Source organism: Triticum urartu, chromosome 4A, assembly GCF_056163025.1.
Source record: "Triticum urartu cultivar PI428250 chromosome 4A, HENAU_Tu73, whole genome shotgun sequence".
Lineage (NCBI taxonomy): Eukaryota > Viridiplantae > Streptophyta > Magnoliopsida > Poales > Poaceae > Triticum > Triticum urartu.
Window position 1 is genome coordinate 437,984,686 of NC_141876.1, and position 23,530 is coordinate 438,008,215.

Consider the following 23,530-nt stretch of genomic DNA (forward strand, 5'->3'; position numbering starts at 1 on the left):
AAGGCAGCAATCAGAGTCACTTTGCTACACTCAACTAGTTCCTTGCTAATGGGCCAAAGACTTTCAGCAATTGTGTTGAGGCAACCGATGCTGACGATTGGCTTGTGGATCTGTGTAAGCATTTCCAGTGCAGCAACGTCAGGCCTGAGGACTTTGTCAAGTTCGCTTCCTTCCAACTCAAAGATCAAGCTGCAGAATGGTTCCAGCAGTACAAGGATTCCAGAGGTGGACGTGTTATCACTTGGGATGATTTCCGTCGAGATTTCCGAGCTCATCACATTCCGCAGAGCGTGGTTGAAAGCAAGCGTGAGGAATTCCGCAATCTGAAGTAAGGCTCTTTGTCTGTCTATGACTACAACAAATTGTTCCAGAAACTTGCCCGCTTTGCCAAGCAGGACGTGCCTGATGAGAAGAGCATGATATATCAGTTCAGGGGTGGTCTTCGTGAAGAAATTCAGCTCGCTCTTGTCCTCTTCGAGCCGTTGAGATACGATGAGTTCTACAACATGGCACTGAAACAAGAGGCTGCTCAGTTGAGGTGTGATGCTTCCAGGAAGCGCGTCAGAGATGTTACTCCGTCTTCCTCTACTCAAGTGGCCAAGCAGCAGAAGTATTGGCTTCCTCCTCCTCCGTTCCGTCAGCCGTTTCAGCAGAAGAGCAAAGGTGGCAGTGGTTCTTCCCACCCACCCAACCCAGGCTTTCAGAACAAGACTTCGTCTCAAGCTCCAAGATCAAGTGCTCCGTATCACCGTCCGCTTTCAGAGGTCACGTGCAACAAGTGCCAACAGAAGGGTCACTATGCCAACAAGTGTTTCAACCAGAGGCGTCTTCCTCCTCCTCCTGTCAGATCGGCAAGTACAGCTGTGGTCAAGCATAATCCCAAGCACGCCAAGGTCAATTTGATGAATGCAGCTCAGGCAGAGGATTCTTCAGATGTCATCATGGGTAACCTTCCTGTTAATGATATTCCTGCAAAAGTTCTTTTTGACACGGGTGCATCGCATTGTTTCATGTCAAAGCCATTTTTTACCAAGCATGAGTTCGTTTCTTCTCATTTGGGTAAACAAATGGATATCGTTTCTCCTGGCAAACGTTTAAGTGCAAGTCTGGAGGTGCCAGATGTCTCTATCACGATGGGCGATTTCAAGTTTCTTGCTTCTCCTATGGTTCTTGGTAACTCGGATATCGATCTTATTCTTGGGATGGACTGGCTCTCTAAGCATAAAGCTCAGCTTGATTGTGCAGCCAGGCAGATTCAACTGACTCATACGTCTGAGGATGTCATTGTCTTTGCCGCTCGGGATAATACCATCCGGTTGTTTTCTCTCAATGAGAAGGGTGAATTGGATGCTATTTCACAGATTCCGGTTGTTTGTGAGTATCAAGACGTTTTTCCAGAAGAACTCCCAGGGATGCCTCCAAACCGGCCGGTTGAATTTGTTATTGAACTTGAGCCCGGTACGGAACCTGTGTGCAAACGTCCCTACAAGCTCGGCCCCGAAGAGTTGAAGGAGTTGAAGAAACAACTCGATGAGCAAGAAAGATTGGGTCTCATCCGGCCTAGTACTTCTCCGTGGGGTTGTGGTGTTCTTTTTGTGAAGAAGAAGGATGGATCGAGTCGACTTTGTGTTGATTACCGTCCAGTGAATAAGAAGACCATCAAGAACAAATACCCACTTCCCAACATCAATGAGCTGTTCGAACAACTCAAGGGTGCTCAAGTATTCTCCAAGCTTGATCTCCGTATGGGTTATCACCAGATCCGCATTCGTGAAGAAGATATTCCCAAGACAGCATTCAGAACAAGCTTTGGTTCTTATGAATACACTGTCATGTCTTTTGGCCTCGCCAACGCTCCTCCGACGTTCTCTCGCATGATGAACTTCATCTTCAACGCCTACACCAATGACTTTGTTTTGGTCTATCTCGATGACATTCTGGTTTTCTCGAAGAACAAGGAAGATCATGCCAAGCACTTGCGTTTGGTTCTCGACAAGCTCAGGGAACATCAGTTCTATGCCAAGTTCTCCAAGTGTGAATTTTGGCTCGATGAGGTTCTTTATCTTGGTCATATCATCTCTGCCAAGGGCATTTCCGTGAATCCCGAGAAGGTATCCGCAATTGTGAATTGGGAACCTCCTCAGAACGTGAAGCAACTCCGCAGTTTCCTCGGTCTCGCAAGCTATTGCAGAAGATTCGTTGAAAACTTTTCTAAGATCGCCAAGCCTCTCTCAAATCTTCTTCAGAAGCACGTCAAGTACGTTTGGTCTCCGGAGTGTGATATGGCTTTCAACACTTTGAAAGAGAAGTTGATCACTGCTCCAGTTCTGACTCCACCTGATGAATCCAAGCCGTACGAGGTCTTTTGTGATGCCTCTCTCCAAGGTCTCGGTGCTGTACTGATGCAAGAGAAGAAAGTTGTTGCTTATACATCTCGCCAGTTGAAGCCTAATGAGAAGAACTACCCCACTCATGATCTCGAGTTGGCGGCAGTTGTGCATGCTCTTTTGACTTGGAGACATCTTCTATTGGGTAGGAAAGTGGACATTTTCACTGATCACAAGAGTCTCAAGTACATCTTCACCCAGCCTAATCTCAACCTCAGGCAGACTCGATGGGTCGAAATGATTCAAGAGTACAATCCGAGTATTGAGTATACTCCAGGCAAGGCCAATGTGATTGCTGATGCTTTGAGCAGAAAGGCCTACTGCAACAGTCTGATTCTCAAGCCTTATCAACCTGAGCTTTGTGAAGCTTTCCGCAAGCTGAATCTTCAAGTTGTTCCTCAAGGTTTCCTCGCCAACCTTCAAGTTTCTCCTACCTTGGAAGACCAGATTCGCCAAGCCCAGCTTCTTGATGCTATGGTGAAAAAGGTGAAGATTGGTATTGCCAAGAGTCAGTCCAAGTACAAGTGTTACCGACTTGATGACAAGGACACTCTCTTCTTCGAGGATCGAATTGTTGTGCCCAAAGGTGAACTTCGTAAAGTGATCATGAACGAGGCTCACAACTCTCTCCTCTCCATCCACCCTGGTAGTACGAAGATGTATCAGGATCTCAAGCAAGCTTATTGGTGGACTCGAATGAAGCGCGAGATCGCTCAATTCGTGAATGAATGTGATGTCTGCAGAAGAGTGATGGAAGAACACCAAAGGCCAGCTGGTCTCCTCCAACCTCTTGCCATTCCAGAATGGAAGTTTGACCACATTGAAATGGACTTCGTGACTGGGTTTCCAAAGTCCAAGCGTGGCAATGATGCTATATTCGTTGTCATCGACAAGCTCACCAAAGTGGCTCACTTTCTGCCTATCAAAGAGTCGATCACCGCAGCTCAATTGGCGGAACTCTATACCTCTCGCATTGTCTCTCTGCACGGTATTCCTCAAGTGATCTCTTCAGACCGTGGCAGTATCTTTACCTCGAAGTTTTGGGATTCTTTTCAGAAGGCCATGGGCACCAACATTCGCTTCAGCACAGCTTTCCATCCTCAAACAAGCGGTCAAGTCGAGCGTGTCAACCAGATTCTTGAATATATGCTCAGGGCTTGTGTGATCTCCTTCGGCATGAAGTGGGAGGATTGTCTTCCTTATGCTGAATTCTCCTATAACAACAGTTTTCAAGCAAGTTCGGGCAAGGCCCCTTTTGAAATTCTGTATGGCAGGAAGTGTCGTACCCCTCTCAACTGGTCTGAAACCGGTGAACGTCAGCTGCTGGGTAATGACTTAATCACAGAAGCAGAAGAAATGTGCAAAGTCATTCGTGATAACCTCAAAGCAGCCCAATCCCGCCAGAAGAGCTACTATGATAGTAAGCACCGTGATTTGGCTTTCGAGATCGGAGATCATGTTTACCTCCGCGTCTCTCCTATGAAAGGTACTCGTCGCTTCGGTATCAAAGGGAAGCTTGCCCCTAGATACGTGGGACCTTTCAAGATTGTCAGCAAGAGAGGCGACCTCGCCTATCAACTTGAGCTTCCTTCAAACTTTGCAAATGTTCATGATGTGTTCCACGTCTCTCAGCTTCGAAAGTGCTTCAAGACTCCTGACCGCACCGTCAACTTCGAGGACATTGAGCTCCAAGAAGATCTCTCCTATCGTGAGCACCCAGTTGCTATTCTTGAAGAGACTGAACGCAAGACTCGCAACAACTCAATCAAATTTCTCAAAGTCAAGTGGTCTCACCATTCCGACCGTGAAGCTACCTGGGAACGCGAGGATCACCTCCGTTCTGAGTACCCGAAGTTCTTTCAGTCCTAGATCTCGGGACGAGATCTTTTCGTAGTGGTGGAGTGTTGTAACACCCCGGATGTAACTTTCCATATTTGTATCCAACTCTTGCCGTTTCCGGTGTTAAGTTATATTTATTTCTCGAGTTCGGGTCTTTGTCTCCGTGTGTTGTTTTATTTTTCGTGCATCTCTTATCATGTCATCTCGTGCATTGCATTCGCATACATATTCTTCTCATGCATTCGAGCATTTTCCCCGTTGTCCGTTTTGCATTCCGGCGCTTTGTTCTCCTCCGGTGGTCATTTCTAGCTTTCTTTCGTGTGTGGGGATTAAACATTTCCGGATTGGACCGAGACTTGTCATGCGGCCTTGGTTTACTACCGGTAGACCGCCTGTCAAGTTTCGGGTCATTTGGACTTCGTTTGATACTTCAACGGTTAACCGAGGGACCGAAAAGGCCTCGTGTGTGTTGCAGCCCAACACCCCTCCAATTTGGCCCAAAAACCCACCAAACTCAGCTCCATGTTCTAGAGCGTTCGATCACGATCGCGTGGGCGAAAACCGCACCTCATTTGGACACTCCTAACTCCCTCTATGCCTATATATACCCCTTCCACTCGGATCTCTTCTTCCCCCGTCCAAAACCCTAAAAAAAAGAGATCGACCCCGCCACCGACGGACGTGTCCGGGTGAGCCGGACAATGTCCGCCGCCGCGCCCAGCCAGCCGCCAACCGCCACGTGGCCCTCCTGCCACCGCGCCCGCGCCCACATCGCCGGCCCGCGAGGGCCCGGGGCCGGCCCTCCCCGCCGACCGCTCGGGCCAGAGGCGCCCGCATGCCGCCGCCCTTCTTCTCCTCCTCCGGCCGCTGCCCCGCCGCCGCTCGTCGCCTCGCCGGGCCGCCGCAAGCCGGCCGCCACCGGCCGGCGCCGCCCCGGACGCCGCCGCCCGCGGTCGCCGCCTCCTCCTCCGGCGCCGCCCGGCCTCCTCTCCCTCACCCCGGCCTCCTCTTCCCCTACTCCGGCCGGCACCGACGAGCTCCGGCGCTGGTCATCCTCGGGAAGCGCGCCGGTGAACAGTACCCCGGATCCAGATCTGGATCTCGGGTTGACTTTTTACCTCTAACCCTAGATTTTTGTGCCTACTTTGACTGCTCGTATCTCCGCAACCGTAGCTCCGTTTTGGGCATATGATATATCAAAATCTTCGTCTCGACATGTACATCATTTAATTCCATTGCATCATTTGCATTTGAGGTCATCTTGTTGCCCAAAATGCTGTTAGAAGGAGGCTTCATGAGTTAAATTGCAGATCCGTTAGTTCATCATGCACTTGTCATTTTTGCCATGTTTAATCCGTGCATGATATGCCTGTGCCCCTTTGGGATGAATTGTTAAGCATTTTGTCTTCTTTCCAGAGGTGCCATCCATGCATTTTTAGGATGTGTGTATTGTCTTGTGCAAGCTTGCGAAGAGAGGTACCTGAGATTGCTGATTTCAGGGACTTAGTGATTTTCACTGTCTGGGATATTTTAGTTCGTGATGCCATATGTCCAGCTTGTTTCCTAGTGATCCGTGCCTCTTTTGAGGATGCTCAGTAAGGGAGTTTTGATATTTATGTTATGCTCTATCCATCCATGTCTTTGTTTGCATATGTGGAGTGCTCTAGGTTGACTCAATCGAGCTCAACTTTTGCTTCGTTGTTAATCTGGGCAGATCGTCAACTTGTTTGCGATTTTGCCGATGCTACCGTTAGTGTTCCATGCATGCTATGTCTTTGTTCTTGCCATGTGTAGCTATCATATTGTGCCTTCTTGCTGGTTATATGCTTGCCTTGCCATGACTTGCACCGTAGTGAGTGCATCGAGCTCGTTTACATGCCTTCGTGAGTTATAATTTCAGCATGTCTCAGTTTTCACTAAGTCTGAAAACTGATTGTGTTCGAGCGATGTTCGTGAGCTCGGTAGAGTATTTTGTGAACCCTTTTGGCCCCAGGTCACTTTGGGTGTTTTGTTAAGATTGTTGAGTAGCTCCATGTCATGTTCTTGATTTTCATTTTCAGGTCATTTATCATGTTGTTTTGCTGCTCCAAAGAGAGCATCGTGATCTGAAATTTTAGGCTAGTGTTAATTTCACTAAGTCCGGAATCTGTTTTGCATTTGCGTTTTTGCCATGCTTGTTTGAACCTCTTAGTGGATGAATTTGCCTATGGCTCAATGCTAGTGTTTTGCTAAGCATCTTGTGTACTTCACTTCCATGTATTTTGTTTTCATGTTTGGTGGCTGTAGCATGTTCATTTCGTTGCATTTAGATGCCTACTTGCAGTAAATCGCAGACCGGTGTCATATCTTAAAACGCTTGCCATTTCCAAACCGTAACTCCGATTCCAATGATTTTTATATCGTTTTCAAGCGATTTCATCCCCTCTATCCAGTGGCACCCTTAGAATTCCAAGTTGAGGCCAGGTTCATGCATTTCCTGTCATATCTTGCATTTTGCATCCCGCATCGCATCCCGCATAGCATGTCATCATTTCATCATATTGCTTGGTCTTGCACGTGGTTGATTGTATCCTTGTTGCTTGTTTGTATTGTTGGGTAGAGCCGGGAGACGAGTTCGCTACCGAGGAGCCCATTGAGTTTGCTTGTGAGGATCCAGTCAACTTTGACAACTGTGCAGGCAAGATGATCATACCCTCGAAATCACTACTATCTTTGCTATGCTAGTTTGCTCGCTCTTTTGCTTTGCCACTGCTACGATGCCTACCACTTGCTTGTCAGCCTCCCAATTGCATGATTGAACTTCTAACCTACCATTGTCCTAGCAAACCGTTGATTGGCTATGTTACCGCTTTGCTCAGCCCCTCTTATAGCGTTGCTAGTTGCAGGTGAAGATTGGAGCCGTTCCTATTGGAACATCTTTTATTTGCTTGCTGGGATATCATTATATTGCTACGTTATCTTAATGCATCTATATACTTGGTAAAGGGTGGAAGGCTCGGCCTCTCGCCTAGTGTTTTGTTCCACTCTTGCCGCCCTAGTTTCCGTCATATCGGTGTTATGTTTCCGGATTTTGCGTTCCTTACGCGGTTGGGTTATAATGGGAACCCCTTGATATTTTGCCTTGATTAAAGCTTTTCCAGCAATGCCCAACCTTGGTTTTACCATTTGCCACCTAGCCTTTTCTTTCCCTTGGGTTCTGCAGACTCAAGGGTCATCTTATTTTAACCCCCCTCCCCCCGGGCCAGTGCTCCTCTGAGTGTTGGTCCGAACTGGGCAGCCTGCGGGGCCACCTCGGGGAAACTTGAGGGTTGGTTTTACTCGTAGCTTGACCTATCTGAGTGTGCCCTGAGAAAGAGATATGTGCAGCTCCTATCGGAATTTGTCGGCACATTCGGGCGGTGTTGCTGGACTTGTTTTAACCTGTCGAATTGTCTTGTTGTACCGGGTTACCGAGTCTGATCGGTGTGTCTCGGGTGGAGGTCTATTCCTTCGTTGACCGTGAGAGCTTGTCATGGGCTAAGTTGGGACTCCCCTGCAGGGATTGAACTTTCGAAAGCCGTGCCCGCGGTTATGGGCAGATGGGAATTTGTTAATGTCCGGTTGTAGATAACTTGAACCTTAATTAATTAAAATGAATCAACTGAGTGTGTTGCCGTGATGGCCTCTTCTCGGCGGAGTCCGGGAAGTGGACACGGTGTTGGAGTAATGCTTGCGCAGGTTGTTCCTTTAGCTTCTCGCTCGTGCTTCGCCTTCTCTTCTCGCCCTCATTTGCGTATAAGTTAGCCACCATATATGCTAGTCGCTTGCTGCAGCTCCACCTACACTTGCCTTATCCTTCCTATAAGCTTAAATAGTCTTGATCGCGTGGGTGTGAGATTGCTGAGTCCCCGTGGCTCACAGATACTACAACTCCAGATGCAGGTCCAGGTGATTCCGCTCCAGGTGACGAGTACGAGCTCAAGTGGGAGTTCGACGAGGACTCTCAGCGTTATTATGTTTCCTTTCCCGACGATCAGTAGTGGTGCCTAGTTGGGGTTATCGATTCAGGGCCTTGTCGCATGTTGGGGGTCTTTTCTATTTTGGCGCCGTAGTCGGGCCATGAGTGATTTGTATGATGAATGTTATTTATGTACTCTGATGTGACGTGGCGAGTGTAAGCCAACTATGTTATCTTCCCCTTTTTATTATGTATTACATGGGATGTTGTAATGATTGCCTGACTTGCGACATTGCTTTCAATGCGGTTATGTCTCTAAGTCGTGCCTCGACACGTGGGAGCTATAGCCGCATCGAGGGCGTTACACCTTGGCTTTGTCAAAATAAACGTTGATGTTGGCGTCTCGGTGAGCCACAACGCGGGGGCTACTACTGCTATCTGTCATGACAGAGATGCTGCCTACCTAGGCTCTTCGGTCTTAGTCATACATGGACTACTTGACCCGGTTGTATTGGAATCCCAAGCATGCATGGAAGCTCTTTCTTTGTCTCAAGATCTAGCAATGCAACACCTTCATATAGCCTCGAACTACAAGCAGGCCATAAACCACATTCATGCAAGAGCAGGTGGCAAGGATGGATGAATAGTTAAAAAGATTTTAGAAACTTCAAGTTTTTTGCTTCCTGTAATTTTGTCTTTGAATCTTGAGTATCCAATGTCGAAGCTCATGACATAGCAAAATTTGGTGCATCTCTTCCCTATGGGAGACATGTCTGGCTGGGCTCATCTCATGAACCTATGGTAATTCCTGTAAACATTGTAAACAATCAATAAAGACCGGCTATGCTCTGCCCAGAAAACCAAATATGTGTTTTTCCTTGGCCGTTTTTAGAACATTCTTTTGAATATATATTTATATGTTTTCCCAGTTTTATTTTCTGTTTTCTAGTAATTAGTTTGTTTCATTTCTCAAATTTCTAAAAGCATAAAAAAATAATAAATTTTTTTGAAATTCGGGATTGTATTTTGAATTCCTAAACATGCATTGAATTCATGTGGATAGTTAAATTCATAAATATTTTTAAAATTGAGGAATATTATTTGAAATTCTGAACACTTTTTATATTACAAAACTTGTTTATATTCATGAACATTTTTTAAAATTCAAAACATTTTAATTTTGGGGGCATTTTCAATATTCTCACAATTTTCAAAGTCCACAATTGTTTTTGAATCTTCAAAAGCATTTTTAACAGCAAAAAAACAAAATGAAAAATAAATGCTCAAAAAAATGGAAAGCTAGCGAGGAAGATGCACATTTGGGTCATTCCCATGACCCCCTATGCATGGAAAAGAAACTCTGAAAATCCTATACGCCGCTCATTGCATCGAACTGTCGACACAAACGCACAATTTAAAAAATGTTCCAAGATTCCAAATTTACTTCGCATTTTCTTTTTCTTTTTTCCTTTTCTTGTTTTTTTTTCACTTTCTTATTTTTTGTTTCTTTTAATTGTAAAATTTAGAAAATTGTTGAAATATTCAAATTTTGTTTGTGTTTCAAAATCTGTTCATTATTTCAAAATTGTTCGAAGTTTCAGAGATTTGTCCACGTTTTACAAAAAACTGCTCGTGTTTTACAAAATTGTTCGAAGCTATAGAAAAATGTCTTTATTTTCGACATAATTTTCGTATATACAAAAAATGTTCACGTTGACAAAATTGTTCGGGTTATTCAAATTGTTCACAATTTCAAAAAAAATTCTAAATTTAAAAAATTGTTCCTGTTATCAATTTTTGTTCACCAATTGAATAAAATCATGTTTTCAAAAGTTGTTCTGAATTTCAAATTTTGTTCCCTTTTCAAAAAAATTCACCAATTAAAAATTTTGCATTTTAAAAAATGTTCTGAAGTTTTGAAAAAACATTTAAATTTTTTAGAAATGTACACTTTTTATGAATTGTTCTAAATTTCAATAGATGTACCCCTTTTCAAATCTATTTTACAATATTTTTAAAAAATGCGAATTTTAAATTTTCATTGCAGTTTCAAAGAGGTTCAGAAATTTAAAGCCTGGTTCATGTTTGTCAAAAATTATCCGCCATTTTTAAAAAGTGTTTAAAATTTGAAAAAAAAATTGTTTGCAATTTTGTTAAGTAATATTCAGTTTACGCCATTGTAGTTAGTTCTTTAAAGCTCCCACTACGCATTTGTCAATAACACTCGGTAGTTGGATTAGCAAGCAAAGTGATTGCACAAACACGAGATCTACAGTTTGAAATCCCACTCGTGAGCCACGTTTTTAGCGCATTTTCGTCCTGACCGCTAGCCCCGGTTCAGCCCCAATGGGGCAGCCGAGTGGGTCTTGCCCTGTGCGAAGGGACATCCATTTGCCGTAGAAGACGGCAAATAGGAGCTCCCAAGAAACTCATCAAGGACTTCTTATGCATCCCTAACGAATACGTGCTATAATGCACAATTGGGCTGACCCAGTTATTGATCTCGTGTGTGCTCTCTCTGGTGAAAAAAATAGCAACTAACTAACGGATACCCCCTGCATGGGGATTTCAGGGGCACTCTTCAGGGCGCGGGAGCGCTCCACCGCGCAACATGTCACGCACCGGGCAGTTCTCGCACTGGGGTGGTTTCTTTTCTTGGTTCTGATAGGTGTTTTTGTGTGTTTTATTTTTTTATTTTTGTTTCTTTAGAATTTTTTTGTCAAAGCATAGTTGCTCATCTGTGCCTTTTCTTCTTCTAAATTTGAAGCACAATTGTACTTCTTGGGTTATCTCAAAAGTGAAGCACGGTTATACTTTCATGTAAAGCATGGTTGTGCTTCTGTGTTTTTCTCAAAAAGTGAAGCATAGTTGTGTTTTGACGTGAAGCACAATTGTGCTTTTCTCAAAAGTAAAGCACAAATGCAACACAAATATGATATATTTTTTTCTTGATTTCGGTTTTGTGGTTTCTAGTTTTTTATTTCCAATTTTTTTGGTTTCCAGTTTTACATTTTCCTGTTTATTTCCTCCATCTGTTGTTGGTATCCGCGTGAAGCACAAATGTGCCGTGCTGCTATGCTTCCTCAAAAGTACGCACGAAGTACAAGTCGGCTTACTTGGAAGCAAAAGTTATCCTAGAAAAATAAAATCGTCGAAATATATTAACATAAAATCTAATTTCAAACATCACGACGCGAGAAATGCAATGGTGAAAATGGTTGATTTGACCACACTATTCAAGAGATGAAATATTTTGAAAAAAAGAATCTACGGAAGAAAAAATAAACAAACCTACACACCCCTCCCGTGTGTGGGAGGAAAATATTGCCAGAATTCTCAAAGTTGCAACAAGTGTCACAAATGTAGTACAATACTTGTCACCACCAGAGAAGATGAGAGTGACCTTTGCAAGGAGGTACTCTCTAATTAGTGATTTTGAAAAAGGGAATATACGCACGACGACCTCCTAATTGGAGCTTCAGGCGCTCTAGTTCACTCAAGTCTCGGTTTGGGCCGACCCATTAGCACTCTGCACCACTCGCTCGCTCACTCGAGCAGCTCGGTCACTAGCTGCGCGCCTGGACAAGTGGACTGGTCGACCGTTGACTTAAAAAAACACAAGGATCTGGGGAAAAATAGTAAATTTGGATAAATTGAATTAAAAAAACAAGTATTTGCAAAAGGTTCATGACTTTGAAAAAATATCATAAAATTTGAAAAACAAAGTTCACAACATATGAAAACTTCACGAATTTGAAAAATGTTCCTAAATCTAAAGAACAAAAGTTGATGAATTTTAAAAAAGTTATTAAATAGAAAAAGAGTCATTAATTTGAGAAAAAACTGTAAATTCTCAAAATTTTCATGAGCTTAAAATAATTACATGAAATTTTAAAAACAAAATCAGATTTGGAATATTCACATATTTGAAAAAGTTCACAGATTCAAAAATAATGCTAATTTTAAAAAACTTCTTGAACCTAAAAAAATTATGAATTTAAAAATTGAAAAATGAAAATAAAAAATAAGCAATAAAAACAGAAAATGGAAAAATAAGAAGAAAGAACAAAAAAAAGGGAACAAAAACAAGGTAAAAAACAAAACCAGAAAAAATAGCCTGGAAACAAGAAGGAAGGTTCCCAAAACCATTGCAGGGAGAGACGCGGTTTGGACTGGCCCATTTAGCTACTAAAGGAAAACGATATACGCACCAAGTACCATTAATGATGTAACTCATGCCGCGCGCGTTAAATAGGAACCGGCAAACATTCAGGAATGAAAAACGTATTGAAGATAAACCGCTGCCTAGCGGATCAAAAAAATTCTAACAATATTTTTGAGAAATAAAAAGTTTATTCTTAATAAATATATCAGAAATGTAAAAAAATCGTGATTATTTAAATCCATCAATTAGAATTATTGTTTAGTTTTATTAAATTTAAATGAAATAAAAAATATGCTAATAATTATGCATGACATTACAAATATACTTAAAATTTAAATATCGTGAATTATAATGCTCAGGTATCTATAGAAATATTCTTCAATTTTCATTTTTTTAAAACTTAACCCATTTATAAATTTAAAAAACATGTATTGGAAAGGAGTAAAAAATAAAATACCACACAAGAAACCAACAAAATAGGTGAATAAATAGAAAATAAAGAAAATTAAAGCAATCAAACAAGTGACGCTGTGCTACGCTTGTTTCTGGGGCATCTCCTATTTGGCGCCTCATGCGCTCGTTAAAGTGCAATTCGCAAACTAGCGCATACCCCCCTCCCCGTTGCGCTGGTCCATTTATAGTTTTTTTGTTTCATTAAGAACGGCAAAAAGGGACCACGCGGGATGAGGATCAAACTTGAGTCCTCTTCAATCAGTACATCCGGCGATGACCAACCAAGACAACTCAATAGTCATCAGTTCCTTCTTCCTTTTTATTATTTTCTACTGTCACGCGACATGATTTACATTATTTGATATTTTTTCCATTTTTTTTCCTTATTCAAATTGCATGAACTATTTTTGAATTGATGAACTTTATATCAAAATTGATGAACTTTTTTTCTCAAATTGATGAATTATTTATCCAAAATTGATGCTTTATTTTTACAAATTCAATGATTTTTTTTCAAAATCGATGAACTTTTTTTTCAAATTTGATGAAAATAAACTTTTACCAGAGTTCATGAACTTTTCTTAATATCGATGAAAACATACTCTTTGCCCAAATTCAATGATTTTTTTTCAAAACCAACGAACATTTGTCAAATGCGATGAGCATTTTTAAAAACCGATGAACTTTTTTCAAAATTTTATAAAAAATATTAAAAAGTGATGAACATTTTTGTAAAACCAATGAACTGTTTTTTAAATTCGTGATGCTTTTCAAAATTGATGAATGTTTTCGAAAATTGATGAAATTTTTAAAAATTTCTGATTTTTTAAGAAAGTTGATGGAGTTTTTTCAAATGTGCAATTTTTTCAAAAGGCTATGATTTTTTTTCAAAATCTATGAACTTTTCAAATTTTATATCTATTTTTTCCATACTCATGACTCGCATGTAAGAAAATTTGTTGTTCTTTCTAATCTATTCCTTTTCCGAAAGATAGTTTCCTCAGTTATTCTTCTGGACCGAAACAATTTATAACCTAGAGAGATCGAAACAATCGATCGATTCTCCTAACCGGCCCCGTGAAATTTGAGGGAGAGTCGGTCAATTTAGTTCCTGGGCCAAAAGTGTATTGAAACATTCAAACAAGCAGGGCCAACCCAACAATGCGTAGTATAGGCGACAATTCTCCTAACCGACGCAGAAGGCCCCTGTTAGGAGCTCCTGGTTTCTGGTGCTAGTGTTTGCTCGCTCGTACTAGTTTCGAAAAAAAATACAATTTCAGGAAAAGAACAAGGTCTTTCTTTTCTTGATTAAAAAGTTGTCCATTCAAATGACAAAAGTTCATAAATTTGAAAAAGAACATGAATTGAAAAGTGTCATAGAATTGAAATTTTATATAGATTTAAAAAAGATTTTGATTTGAAAAATGTTCACATATTTGAAAAAGGTCACGAATTTGACTTTTTGTGAATTTAAATAATTTCAAGAATTAGAGAAAAAATTCAGGAATTTGCAAAAAGGTTGTGAATTTGTAAAAAAGTTCATGAATTTGAAAATGGAAAAAAGGCCCTGGAAAATCCAGAGAAAACCCGCCTCTGGAAAACCAATGAAAGTTTCTAGAAGGTTTTCCAAAACTGGTGAGAAAAAATCAACATGGACTCACTCATACAGAAACTAGAGTTCAGGACTAGTTGAGCGTTGTGCACGGTTAAAGCCTTTACTAGCACGTAAGCGCCAAATAGGAAAACGCCACTCCTTTTTTAGCCGAAACCGGATTGTTCTATGGTATTTTCATTATTAAATATGTTCAAACAGATGATACAACTAGTGTCACCCAATTTCATTTCTAGGAAACATTAAAAGTAAACTATAAGTTTTGTGCTATCCAAATTTAATCTGTTCCACCTTAGCTAGCTTAGCTCTTAGCTTGGTATTCTGAAGCCCGTCTTTCAATTAGTGTTTCCAGGAATTTAAGTGTGGAGCTACCATTCTGAAAATTTTGTCGTTCCTAACCATCCAAGTACTCAAACATCCCATGATAATGATCTCAAATAGCAATGTCTTTTGGAAGTTTATTCAACGTGAGGTGAATCTCATTGTATGTAGAAATTTCCCTTTGTTTGGTTGGAAGAAGGTTGAACGAGCAGTTAAGTGTAAATGGGCAATTCCAGAAAAGATGGATCAATGTTTCATCTGTGGCCTCTTCACATAATGCGCAAGTATAATCCTCGTAAGTTCCTACATTGTAATAAGTTTCTGGTACTCACTCTATCACGAAGTAAGAGCCAAAAGAAAATCTTGTGTGCGAGTCTGCACGGAGTGCTCCATAGGAGTTTGAAAATATCTACCTTCGAATCACTTCTCTTTTTGAAAAAGTTTTAGGCATAAGAGGCAAGTAACTTTTTTGTATTGTCATTATTTTTTTTCTTTGTTTCACTCACAACTAAACAAAACAAAAGGGAAAACAAAATCTATTTAGTAAAGAGAGCAAACAAGCATACACGAAAATATCAACCCCACGCTATTGCTCCCGACAACGGCGCCAGAAAAGAGCTTGATAATCCCCAAGTGCAAGGAATCATCATAGAAATTTCCAAAGTGGAAGTGATAAGTATGGAGTATCGAACCCACAAGGAGCTAAAGGTAAGATCAATATTCTCTCAAGTCCTATCTACCACTGATACGACTCTACATACACCGAACGTTTGCTTTCATCTAGAAATGAGAAATAAAACTTCGTTATGGGTATGAAGAGGGTAACTTTGCATGATATCGGAGAACTAAAATATAAAAATAGGTGCTGTTAACATAAAGTTAGAATATATTACTATATATTATAAATAGAGAGTGTGGAATAATGATGGGTCGGTGTGCGGAATTGTCCTAAGCAATTGTTAACAAGATCTGTAATCATTATTGCAATTTCATATGAGGGAGAGGCATAAGCTAACATACTTTGTCTTCTTGGATCCTATGCACTTATGATTGAAACTCTAGCAAGCATCCGCAACTACTAAAGACATTAAGGTAAAATCCAACCATAGCATTAAACCATCAAGTCCCCTTTATCCCATACGCAACAACCCCCTTACTCGATTTTAAACTTCTGTCACTCTAGCAACCCACTATAAGCGAATCATGAATGTATTCCAACACCCTACAGCGGGAATCCTTCACGTGTGCGTGGCACAGAAGGCACCATAGGACAACACCAAAATAGAACATACAACTCAAACCAATCTAGATCATCAATCAACCCAAAAGACAAAAGAAATCTACTCAAAACATCATAGGATGGCAACACATCATTGGATCATAATATGTGGCATAAAGCACCATGTTCAAGTAGGTGATTACAACGGGGTGCGGGAGAGTGGACCGCGTAAAAGAGATGAGGATGGTGATGTTCATGAAGACGATCACCACGGCGATGGTTCCCCCGATGGCACTCCGGCGCCATCGAGAGAGAGGGGAGAGGCCCCCCTTGTGCTTCCTCCTCCATGGCCTCCCCCCTAGATGAGGAGAGGTTCTCCCTCTGGTCCTTGGCCTACATGGCGATGATGGCTCCCTCTGGGATCCTCCATGGCCTCCAGTGATGATGGCCCCCTCCGGCAGGGTGCCAGAGAGGGCCTAGATTGATTTTTCGTGGCTACAGAGGCTTGCGGCGTCGGAACTCCTGATCTAGGTTTATATCTAAGGTTTTTGGGATTTATAGGAGGTGTTGGCGCTGGGGACAAGTCAAGGGGGACCACGAGGCAATGACAAGATAGGGGGCGCACCCCAGGGAGGAGGGGTGCCCCCACCCTCGTGGTTACCCTGGGACTCCTCTCTGGTATCTTTTCGCTCCAGTATTTTTTATATTTTCCAAATATTCTCCGTAAATTTTTAGCCCATTCCGAGAACTTTTATTTCTGCACAAAAAACGACATCACGGTAGTTCTGATAAAAACAGCGCCAGTCCGGGTTAGTTCTAATCAAATCTGACCAAAACCATATAAAATTGTTATAAACATGGCATGAATACTTCATAAATTATAGATACGTCGGAGACGTATCAACGACTTAAAGGTTTAAAGGTGCCTTATCATAAGTGACTAATGCGGGATATGCAAGAACAGTAGTCTGATGTAAGAACATGGTGTGATCAGATATAGTATGTTCTAGAAATAGGAACACGTGTCATATTCACAGGCATTATGTGTAAAGTAAGTAGATGCAATTCAACAAAGTTAGAAGCAATACAAGCTAGACATCATATGCAACATGCAACCACATATAATAGTGCCAAGTTAGAGCAAACACCTATGATGGTGGAGTAGGGGAGATGTGCTCATCATCTACACAGCTACGTTGGCCGTCTAGCCTTGCGTTGTCTTGTGAATCTTGTTGGGAGGATGGCGGAGTAGAATCTGTAGAGACCCTCCATTTAAGTTGCTCGGAAGGATCACCATCTTCCAATGCCTTACCAATTTCCTTCTGCTTTATTGATTTTGCATTGTGAGGTCAAACCGACAAGAAAAAGGAATAAAATTCGCTCTTCAGAACTCATTCATGCATGATACTGACGAATACTACTCTGATGAAAGACAAAGTCATGATACGAGGATGGAATATGTATGAAAAACTGGACGGCTTGACATATTCACACCTAGGATGTGGTAACTAAGCAGAAAGCACTTCAACAAATTAGAAGCACTGCAAGCTAGACACCATATGGAAGGTGCAATCAATATCACTCTGCCAAGTTAAAACTGTCTCATCATAGGTGACGTTCATCAAATTAGAAGCACTACATGCTAGAAATCATATTCAAGACGCAAACCAATATCACCCTGCCAACTTAAAGGTGTCCCATCATAAGTGACTGATGTAGGATACACAAGAAGTGTAGTTTCATGTAAGAACATGGTGTGATAGACAGATATAGTATTTACTATAAACAGGAAGGCGTGTCATATTCACATGTATCATGTGTAAGCTAAGCAGATGCAGTTTACACTAATTAGAAGCAATGCAAACTAGACACCATATGCAACATGCAACCAGATATCACACTGCCAAGTCAGAGCAAGCACATTGGATGGGGGGGTAGGGGAGCAGAGACTTGGAACTTGTAGTGTAGTAGCAGTACGAGGAGAATCTGTACAGATGCTCTGTCTACGTTGCAATAGAGGACCACCATCACCGCCTTCGTTACTCTTTTCCTTCCTCTTTTTTGATTTTGCCTTATCAAGTCAAACCCACAAGAAAAAGGAATAAAATTTGCTCTTCAGAACTCACTGATGCATGATACTGACGAACACTACTTTCATGTAAGGCAACTGGATGATAGGAGGATAGAATATGTATGAAAAACAGGACGACATGACATATTGACATGTATGATGTGTGTAAACTAAGCACAAGGTGTTTGAACGGTTAGAAGCAATGCAAGCTAGAAACCATATGAAAGATGAAGCCAATATCACTCTGCCAAATTAAAAGGGTGGCCTCATAAATGTATTTGACCAAATTAGAAGCAATACATGGCAACAAGTTAGAAATAATATGCAATATGCAACGAATAAAGGTGTCTCATCGTAAGTGATTGATGCAGGATACAGAAGAGAGGTAGTTTCATGTAAGAACATGGTTAATAGATAGATGTAGTATGTACCAAAAATAGGAAGGCATGTCATATTCACAGGTATAATGTGTAAACTAAGCAGATGCAATTTACCCTAATTAGAAGCATTATAATCTAGACACCGTATGCAACATGCAACCACATATCACACTATGAAGTTAGAGCAAGCACCTGCGATGGTGGTGTAGGGGAAATGCGGTCTTCAAGTACAGAGCTACGTTCAATATCCTCATTTAGGCTTGTTGTTTCTTGAGAATCATGTGGGGAGGATGAAACTGCACTCTTTATAAGAGTAGCGCGTCTCATACTAACCCACGGGTGTGACTGTGTCATCATAAGTGATAGATGTAGGATACACAAGAATTAGTTTGATGTAAGAACATGGTGTGATAGGCAGATGTAGTATATACCAAAAACAGGAAGGCGTGTCATATTCACATGTATAATGTGTAAGCTAAGGAGATGCAATTTAACAAATTAGGAGCAATAGAAGCTAGGCACCATATGCAACATGCAACCAGATATCACACTGCCATGTTAGAGCAAGCACATGGGGTTGTGGAGTAGGGGAGATGAGATTTGGAACTTGCACTACAGTAGGAGTAGTAGGAGAATGTGCAGATATCATCTATTTTGGTTGCTCCAGAGGACCACATCATTCCGTGCCTTCGTCCTTTTAGATTTTGCCTTGTCAAGTAAACAGACAAGAAAAAGGAATGAAATTCGCACTTCCAAATTCGTTGATGCAGATACTGACGAACACAACTTTTATGTAAGGCAACCACATTGTAGGAGGATGGAATATGTATGAAAAACGCTTAGCAAAAGGCATTTCAACAAATTGGAAGCAATGCAATCTAGACACCATATGAAAGATCCAACCAAAATCACTCTACCAAGTTAGATGTGTCTCATTATAAGTGGCACTTCAACAAATTAGAGGCAATACATGTTTGAAATGATATGCAAGATGCAACCAATATTATACTGTCAACTTGAAGGTGTCTCGTCAGAAGTGATTGATGAGGGATACACAAGAAAAGTAGTTTGATGTAAGAACATGGTTAATAGAAAGACGTAGTATGTACCAAAAACAGGAAGGCATGTCATATTCACAGGTATAATGTGTTAACTAAGAAGATGCAATTTACCCTAATTAGAAGCATTACAAGGTAGACACCATATGCAACATGCAACCACATATCACATTGCCAAGTAAGAGCAAGCACCTGCGATGGTGGTGTAGGGGAATTGCGTCCATCAACTAGAGAGCTACATTGACTATCTTCATTTAGCCTTGCTGTTTCTTGAGAATCATGTGGGGAGGATGACACTGCACTCTTTAAACGAGTAGCGCGCCTCACAGTAACCCACTGGGGTGACTGTTTTATCATAAGTGATTGATGAGGGATACAAAAGAGCATTAGTTTGATGTACAAACATGGTTAATAGACATATGTAGTATGTATCAAAAACAGGAAGGCATGTCATTATCAAAGGTATAATTGTAAAGTAAGCAGATGCAATTTACCAAATTGGAAGCAATACAAGCTAGACACCATATGCAACATGCAACCACATTTGACAATGCGAAGTTAAAGCAAGCACCTGGGATGATTGTGTGTGGCAATTGAGATCATCAACTGCAGAGCAACATTTACTGTCTCCATCTGTTGACACTACACCTTTTAGAGCGCTAAAACGCTTAGTGCTTATCATCGAATTACACTAGAGTGACTTCTGTCTTTTCTTTTGTGTATTCATCAACACTGCATCAGAGTCTGAAATACCCATGCATAAAAAACAACAGTGTGAGCATGGGTGAAGTGTGTGCACAAGTAGTACAATGTAAAAGTAGCAGATAGTAGGTCGGTGAGAAATAAATGACGGGAGACATATGATAGATATACAACATGCATGGCACACAAAATTACTAGATTCTAGGATTTTGAAATATGAGCACAGGGATGGCTGGGAAATGCAGATGCTCCTCTAGCACACCACAAGGTGTGGTCCTATGAAAATAACAGTCGACTGAAAACAAATAGGCCAGTCCATTTTTTCCGCACCATCGGATGTACAAAGAATGGGTAGATCGCCTTCATCTACCTCCAGCCAGTCAGTGTTGACGATCTTCCTCGAAACGCCAGCAACCACCAGCCCAGTCCCCAGCCTCCGCCCTCCCCTCGACCTCATCGCACCACCATGCTTGGCACCGCCCCCAGGCCATCCCTTCAAGACCCGTCGACCTCCAGACCGGGCGCAAGCAGCTCCTGCGCCCCACACCCCTATGATAGACACCGGTGCGCCGCTTCCCCGGCGAACAAGTAGACTAGGTGCTCCGCGCGCCTAAGCGGGTGCTGTTTCTTTTAATTGCGAATCAACTGACCCTGAATTGAAATCCAGACGGGCTACTAACCTCTAGCCAAGGTGAAATAGTAAATGGGAGGAAACCTTGTGCATTTAGATCACGAAGAAGATGCAGTAAGAAGCAGTCAACTAGTTTCTTTCGTGGGATGAATACGGTGTGAGCGGAGACGTAAGATTTGCATGAATAAGGAAACAGGAGTACCTCTTTCTGCTGGCAGTGCTGTGTCCTCTTTCTGTTTTTCCAACGATCTTCTTGTGGTTCGCTGGAAACGAGAAGTTGTGGAGGACGGTGGAGCCTTGGACGAACCCATGGCCAAGTTGTTGAGTGTGTTCGGTGGCCATCTGTCGGCGGCGGGGAACCAGATCTGAGGCGGCGAACAATGACGTAGCGGGAACAACTCTGGTGCGGTGGACGGTTGTGACAGTGGAGCGGCAGCGATGAGGCGCAGGACGACGTGGTCGAAATGGTTCTGGTACGGCGCACGTCAGCGTCGGTGTCGTGGAGGCAGCTCTGCCTTGGCTTCAGCTGCTAAGTCCTCGAGGGCGTTGCGATTGCGGTTGCGTTGGACGACGACGTCGGGGTACCGGCTCCGGCGTGATGGAGGAGGGCGGCGGTGGATTGGGCACGATGGGGTGGAGGACGAAGGAGGCTGGGGTTTTGCGGCTCATGGAGAGGGTGTTTTGGCGCCCATAAAGTATGAATGGGGAAACGGGAGGAGGGGGAACTAAGGGGAAACAGTGTTTTGGTTTGGGACGTGCTTGTTTGAAATTTGGGGAAAGTTACAAACTTTGCCCCCATATAAAATTTCGGACATATTACCGGTTGGGGGTAGGATAGTAATCTCAGGTGTCCCAAATGGTGGGCGGGGTAGATTTCGGCCGAGCGCATGGGTGTTTAGGCGTCCACGACGTATGAATGCTTCTCGGAGGTGGTTGAGACTGGCATCTTGGTGAAGTTACAAACCTACCCCGGTTTAGACCTTTGGACATCGGGCCGATAGGCTACACGGGCCAGAGTCAGGACAGTAATTTCCTACTAGCAAACATTAGTCTCGCGCGGTTTTGGGTGACCATAGGCTTATTTGGCGCTTCGTTCAATATTTGGGAGTAGAAGCATTAGCGTTTTTGGTTCTCTTGAATTGAACTTTTAGGATTTGTCAAACTTCACAAATCTTGACTCTTCAAAATCCTAAAACTATGATTATTTTGGAATGGAGGGGATACATTTGAATATACATTATACACGAGTATATATTAAAAAATATGCAACTTACCTCAATTCATGCATGGTTTCAGATATAACTCCTTGGTTGCAAAAAAAATAGTTAGACATGCATATGAATATATAGCATGTTCCAACGCACAACAAAGATTGATGCCCCCTTTTAGATCTGATTTACAAATGCCATTATCTCGGATTCAAATAGATGAATGCACTTCCTATGAATTCGAATCTTTGAAACCCCCTTTATGTTCAATTCAACATGTATTCTATTTCGTAGCTAGCAATTTGGAATGTATCCATGTAAGTGACAAATGTATAAAGGGCTTCACACTAACAACATGGAGTGCACTAATTAATGTTTATATATGAATTGCAAAAGCAATGCATTGTCTGGATTTCAAATCACTCTCACTCTATGGATCGATAATATGAAATAAACACATGAACATGCTAGAATTCAATAGAGTATGGGTGTCGGATAGACCGATGTTCGTTCATACGCAAATTGCAAAATTCATGATCTCATCCAAAAATAATAATGTCATTTATATTTTAATTTAATACATAGAACCACCTTTTACATGTAGATGCACTATGCCTCGGCCCGTTCTCACACACGCGCTATATATCTCTCTATCTAACGTATAAGTGCACACATTTTATATACATCGGCATTTCTCTCTCACACATGCTCACAATCTCTATCGGGGTGTCTCACGCACACACACACACTCTTTATATTTCTCCCTCTCTCTTTCTTAGTACTATGCACCACTCTTTTCACCAATCTCAGTTGGAAAATACTATTTCTCTCACATGCATATATACACACGCACGGTCTCTACTAGCCCTCTATAGGCACATATATGTGCCTACGTGTCTCCCGCATGCACATTATCCTTAGGCCTCTCTCGCACACATTGCCCCCCCACACCTCTCTCTTAGTAGTTGGCAGATATGATTCCATCAGATCATTCGGTAGGATATCCCTGACTGCTAGGCTGGATGGTAATACGAGGCAAAGTTTTACCCAAGTCCGGGTCCTTGCAGTTGAGAAAAAAGCCTACTCCTGGTACTGTATATTTGTGATAGGGGTGTGTACAAAGTACACGTGAATACCAGGCATTGTGCGTGTGTGTATACTATCGACGAACTAGCACCGGGCTTCTATAACATACTCAGGGCCTACAGTTACAAATCATATATAGTCGCCTTATCATCAGTGGGGATAGAGTCCTCCACGACTCTGGTAGCTTCGTTTTGTACGCCGAGTCCTCCACATGGGTATTCATACAATGCGTCTCGGTCGGTAGTTTGATTCTGTACTGTGTTAATAAAATATATTTTATGGTGATCATATGGTCACTGGCTCACCATACAGCTCCATAATTTGTTGATCACATGATCAATTGACCAGTCAAATGGTTCACATTCACCAGCGCACATTACCATAGGGCCCACCCGTCAGCACATATATGAAAGACAGAAATGGTAATAAATTAGTGGTCGGTGGGAATTCGAAGTCGTGAG